We start from the raw sequence: 6,874 nt of genomic DNA on the forward strand, positions 1-6,874 counted from the left end.
ATTGGTGTTGCTACATATCTATAAATGTATTATGGGGTATTTTTAGAGAAGAAAGGTTTGCTGAAGGACAGAGAAAGTGAAAATCAGGCCTGATGAGGATGGGCTTGACTTGAAGTATTATGCAGATTATTACACTGAGAACAGTCCTGCATCATTCTTAAAGTATTGGAAGAAAAAGGAGCAACAATGTATGGGGGCAACAGTTTCTTAAAAATAAAGGAATGGTATAGGGTTTAGTACCTCAGGCTACCTGTGAAAAAAATACAGATGCCATGAGGAAGATCTTTTTCCTCTTGTCTCACCTGGCATGGTTGGCTGTGGATGCTTGTAAGAAGCTCTGAATAATATTTTTGAAGCATCAAGGATAACACAGTGTCTTAAGACAGTAATTGGCAGCAAGCAGTCCCCTGCCACCTTCCTGTTTGCCCTCTGGGATATAAGAAGTTGTGATGGCCAGTGACCTGTGTTTTGATCTTGCTGTATGTACACTTTCCCAGTCTGCAGCTCAGTGATGATGTGTCTGATTGTGATAATGATGTGCTGAGTACAGTTTGTGTCTTCCAGAGGAGCATGGGATGATGAGACCTTTATTACCAATGTGAGCAAGACAAAGATGCAGATGATGGAGAAAGATAGCTGAGATATATGGCCATTAAGAAGGGAAAATTCTATAGGCAGAAAATTCAGATTTTATATATATATATATATATTTCCTGATTCTAGCATACATGGAGGAGACTTCTAGAAGCTGGACATGTGTAGCCAGGTGTCTTTTCAAAACGAAATCTTAGGACCAGCATCTCTCAGTGTCAGAAATGGGGATTAGCACAAAGGGATGAGTGCAGAGGTGATGCAGGGGTGTGATGACAAGGAGGGAGCCTCAGCTGAGCCTCAGCTGCTTGGACAGTGTTGGGTGAGTGCCCACAGAGGACTGAGCCTTTTGACCCCCTCAAGGGCTGTGTGCCAAGAGCCACCTATTGCAGAGTGCAGGTAGGTGACCTGGCTCAATGGGAAGGTGGAATTCTAAAGACACTACAAGCTACTAGAGAGACAGCAGAGACTACAATGGCACATCCCTGTGTACATATAAGGGCCCCTTCCTTTCCTACCTTAAGTGAGAAGCTCCTTTTACTCACAGTATGTGAAGAAAAAATGCAACTTGCCTTGCAGGGGTTTTAAACTGACCTGTAATTCATTGTGGCTTTGCAGTGATGAGCACCTGATAATCCTGTATCCTCCAAGCTGAGCTTTTGTGTGAAAGAGCATGAGACCATATAGTGCCTGAGAAGAAGAAAGCACATTATTGGAAAACTGTTATTAGGTGAGCAATCAGTCCTGTTCACTAAGCAAGACTTCCAGTGAAAAAATGGTAATTTATGAATACGTGCCTTAATGCATGCATGAAGGAAATCAAATTAAATAAATCTTGAAGCAGTTAGTTAAATTGCATACCAAACTTTTGAATTTTGCCATTGTAAGTGTACTGTTCACATATTTTTGAGTCCAGATTTATACATTTTGTCTGAAAAGTATAAAGTGTTATATGAGTAAAGAGTATTATTTCACAATTTTCATGTAAGTTCCACCCTCTGCACTTTCTCTTACCTGATGCTGACTAAACAAATCTCCATGAGATGCTTTTGTTTGTATGGTTTCTCTCTTCTCCTGCCTGTGGAAATGTGTTCAGGAAATGCAGAACTGTTTGCCAGACCTGCTAATCCACCAGGTGGTGCTGCATGTCTGTGGATTCAGGGGGGTTTTGTTGGTATCTCTTTTTAAAATAGCCCCAGTCAGTTATCGACTCTTCAGTTAAAAGGAAATATAAAACTCCTGTCCTTATATATATATATATACATACACAGAAAGTTGTTTTGTTTTGGTTTATTTTTAAAATAATATCTCTTAAAGGTATTAGAGGAACAGGAGTACTTGTAACATGACAAACTGTTTTTCTGTTAACACTCCTTTTGGGCTGAATTTTCACTTACGTAGACCACTGTGCCCATTTGTTCAAAAGACTTAAATATAAAACCACTGTTTCTAGCCTTCAAAAGGCTTAAAGCTCCTCTTGTACCTGTTAAAAATGATCATTTTGTTTATGCCAAATCTCCTTAAACAGTTATCTATGTGAAAATAAAGATTTCAGTTATGGATTTCTTCCTAATACATGATACCTTTGCTATATAAAATATGGGGAAATATTTTTTCCTGACTGTACATCTAAGCCACCCTCTGAAAAAAGACTAATTTAAGGTTTTGCTGGATTATTTATAACTAACCCGGTGTAGCCAGTTGGTGTCAGTTAATTGTTGTTGATTATCAATTTCCCACGTGAACCTGCAAGTGGCAGGGTTTTTGATGATGGGATGTAAAGGCCCACACTGTATCTTCTCTTTCAGATGGGTGCACTAAGGCTGCTGCAAGCTGGAAGAAGAAAAACAGGGAGAGAGATTGATGGGACCACACAAGTGAGTGTGAGATCAGGACATGCAGGAAGGTTGAAGGATGGAGGATCTGGCATGATAATGACTGAAGTGTTGACTAAAAGCCCAATGTCTTTTTTGAAACTTGGACCTCCTGATTTGGGTAGGAGAAGCACAACTGCATGAAAAAGAATTGCTCATAATTCAGGTCTGATATGTTATCAGTTATGTTTATCACTAACCAGTGAATGAAATAAATTACGAGCAATTTAATACATTGATCTTGGGGGAAAGAAAAAGACAAATATGAGCCAAAATCAAATACTTTTGAAGTTTGCGGAAGCTTAAATTTATTCTCTTTATCCTGTTCTACACTTTTTGCACAGTTGTGCTGGCAAAGGCTGCAATATTGCTGGTACAGTGCAGTGCCTTTTGTGTGCTGGAGATGGGTGCAGAGGACAAAAACCCATCCTTTTGCTGCAATATTCATTTGAAAAGTTACTATAGGACAATGTGCCATAGGGTAATTTGTGTTACTCGTAGGTGCCGGGTTTCAGCGAGCGCTGGGAGGGCAGCAGTGAGAGCAATGCCTTTGGCAAGGCAAGAGCGATTTGCAGAGGGCAGAGCAGCCCCTGCGTGCCCCGCCCGGCAAAGGCGCTGCCGGCGGGGCGGGGTGTGCCTGCTCCAAACACTGCTCAGAAAACGTTCATGTAAAACCATTACCAGGTTTTATTTAATAACCTCCTAACCCTCTCTCTCTCTCCTCCTCCTCCCCTCTGTTCCTCTAATGCCTTTTACAGCTCTTGCTGCACAGCGTGAAGCCTCAGAGCTGTATTCATCAATGACTCACACCCTTGCTTAGGGGCCAATTTTCATGGAAGCTATACAGGAAAATTTTGAAATGCACCTATCTCATGCAGGGCACAAGATGATTTCTCTATTCATTACTATTCCAAAAGGACTTGTTGTCCTTTGGAAATGTTCACATATTACTTACATTTGTGTGTGGGTGCATACATGTGCAGAGCTAACTTGCCTTTAGATTTGAGTGGTCAAAAAATAAAAATGTATTGTTATTATCATTGACACCAGTCAGCTGAAGGGTAACTGAGGGCCTGCTTACACTCAGTGAAAGCAGACAAATGCAAAGGAAAATGCAGCGTTGTGCATTAGGGGAGCAAATTCTACAGACTCAAGCACAAAACTTGTTAAAAAATCACCCTTTTGTTTGGTGCTATGAGTAGCAACTTTCTGAGGAATTGAGGAGTAAAGCTAAGGACTTACTCTGAGAAACAAAACTGCAGCTCTGAAAGAGCTTTCTGTGCTGATCAAGGTTACAATACCTTTTGAAAACACTCCGAGAAAACATGTTCCTTTCCCTTAAGACACCACGAGTTAACTCAAGTTTTAACTTTGAGGGGAAAGAGAGGTAAAATCATAGAAATTATTATTCAAAATGACCTTTCAATTTAAAACCCATTTGATAGGAGGGGAATCATTACTGCAGAATTGCCAGTCATAGACTAATTGCATTCTCAGGGGTTGCTAATTATACCCAAAATTACTTTAAACAATTTTGGGGAAGAGTCTGAGACTTAGTGCTTAGCATAAAGCAGTTTATTTACGCATGTACAAAGTAGCTTACATCCCTAAGGGATTAAACCAATTTCAATATTTCACTGTAAGTTGATGTAAAAACTGTCATGCAATGATGAATCAGAAGTGGTACAAAAAAAAGAGGGCAAAATATACTTTTGCTTTTCATAATTTTTCCAACAGGCATTTCAAATTGTAATTCTAAAAATAGCTTTTTCCTTCACTTTGTTTCTTTAACAAAATGGAAAAATCTCTTTCTGCAAATCAGGCCCATCCACTGACATTAATTTCTACCTTCTGTCTGTGCAGGTGAGTTCCTCAAGAATGTGTTAAAGATCAGAATTGGGTTTTCCTTATTTGTTGATGTTGTTTTGCTGAATGAATTTTGCTAACAGACCTTTTTGCTTGACAGATGAGCTTTGTCTATGGCCTAACAAGAGACAATTGTCTTACAGGAATGCACAGAATTTCCAAGCTCCACATGTATGTTACACAGATCAGAAAAATTCACAGCCCATTCAGAGCCAAAAAATAGCAGTGAGTCCTGTGAAGGCAGTAGTGTGATCCTTGTTTTAGAGATGACAAAACAGAGGCATGAAGAAGTTAAGTAAATTCCCTCATATTGCCCAGAATACCAAGTAGGAAATTAGAAATGTTTTATTTGTAATTATTTTTTAAATTTTTATTTATTTTATTTTATTTCCAGGCACAGCTTTAGTACCTCTGGGGAAGTAATGGCTGTTTTGTTTACAATAGGCAGCCTGGATCCAATTCTTCCTTCCCAAAGTGCATTTGTGCTGCAGAGAATATGTAAGGATTGTGAATGTACTCCTAAGTAGCATTCCACAGTTGAACTAATTGCCAGGCCAAGCGAGGGACCACAGTAAATGGGTGAATAATTTGATCCAAGATGGATTTGTACTCTACCAACACAGCCTGAAATCTTCTAATGCTTTTGGATTTGACTGTGAGCTGTTCATTGTTGTTTGAGCCTGTTCTTTTCTATTACCATATTTTCTCTGGATATCATTTCTGTGTACCTTATCTTTGTATAAAAGGCCACATCTTTACCATATTTCCAGGGAGTAGTCAGTAGAGGCATACAAAATTTACTGCTGTAGACCAAAATATGACAGATAAAGGTAGTACATTACAAAGTTCTTGCCCTCAATCATGCAGAAGGCTCTCTATGCCTCTGTGAGCAGTGGCATGAGTGTGGCTGCACTGTAATGGGAGAAGGGTTAACAGCAAACCAAGACATTTTCTGCAGCAAAAAGAGATGGAATCTTCTCCAAGCAATTACCTTTTATGTAATAAACAATGTCAGTGGTCAATAGAGGGAGTTTTCTTACTCTAATCCCCTTTCATTTAGCTTAAAATAGAAGTGCTATTAGTTTGACTAGCAGGTTGCTGTATCAAGCCTGGTCTTACCTGGTTGCATGTTAAATTAAACTGCTAGCAGAAATGTTACCCCAGTAGCTTTTGTCTGCGCTTTCCTTGAATAAAATACAATAATGCATGCTGGAGCTTCAGTGGTGTTAGATGCTTTTGTCAGGTGTGTCTATTGGTATGCTGCAGCCTTTTGGAATACAGAGTGCATTGCTTTTTATTACAGATTTCATTGGCATCATGAAGTTGTGAGTAGCTTTTCCTGTACTTTTAGCTTTTATTGGCTCCGAAAATCCAGCTTTAATTACTAATGGATACTTTCAAAAATCATTTATTTCTGGTAAAGGATGCACATAATCTGTTATCATTAGATATCTGCTGGCAGTAGATATAGCACAGCTTGTGCTTTGGCTAACCCTTGAAGGAGGGGAAGGTTTGATAAATGAGAAAAGCCAAAAGCTTTTGTGCTTATATGTGCTTAAGGTAATGAGGAATTTAAAGATTACAACAGTATATCTGTCCTTCAATGGATGTGATGTTCCTCATGGATGCAGTGAGATGTGACAGAATGGTCACACAGCTGAGTATTCTATAGCTGAGTAGCCCTCAGCTCTGTTACAGGACACAGAAAAACAGAGCTTCAAGGCACCATGTTTCCTTTGTGTTACATACATCACCTCTGTCTGCTGTCCTTTCTAGTGGAGTGCAGCTACTGTGATCTCTTTGCTGACCATCTGTTTTCTTGTGTCTTCTTTTTTGCTTCAAAAATACGTTCATTTGAAGCAGAGTTGAAGTAAAAAAATTAAAATGTGGCTCAAAATTAGAAATAAAGGTAGTCCTACTTAATATTATGAATGGTTATATACAAAAGCAGTGAAAACTGCAAACCTTTTAAAATTCCTTTTAGTGTTGTTTTAATTTTGTTTTCATTCTTGTTTTTATCACCTTCTTTACAAAGAGTGTAATGGTACAGCAAGGGTGGTGCCATGGAAGGCCAGAGGTCTTCCAGTTAGAGAAGGGTGATCAAAGGGAAGAGCCTTAGCCTGACCTTAGCCACAGCCATTCCCAGCTCTTTGCTGAAATCTCAAGCAACTGCAATTTCTTCTGTTCCCTACTTGTGTTTGTGAATTCTCAGTGCTTGAATCCTGCTGCTTCTGGCTTGTAAAATCCCGTGTTTGTAGCAAGTTTCTTCATTTTCTTTCTGGTTTTGGTACTACTGAAGGAATCAGAACACTTTTAGTTGTTTATTCCTTAGCAGTTCTGTATTTCGTGGAAGGAAATTGGCCTTCCTCCTGCCAGCATCTGTGGAGCCAGAGAACACCCCAGAGTTGTCAAGGCAACAGCTTCTGCTTGGGGAGCTGCAAAAGAGAAAGGGACAGGAACATCCTCTGGGCTTTTGTTGCAGGGCACAGAAACAGGTGTGGTCCTTTACTGCAAACACCATCTATGGGTGGCTCAGGGAAAGT

This window comes from Camarhynchus parvulus, chromosome 9 (assembly GCF_901933205.1).
Source record: "Camarhynchus parvulus chromosome 9, STF_HiC, whole genome shotgun sequence".
In the NCBI taxonomy this organism is placed as follows: domain Eukaryota; kingdom Metazoa; phylum Chordata; class Aves; order Passeriformes; family Thraupidae; genus Camarhynchus; species Camarhynchus parvulus.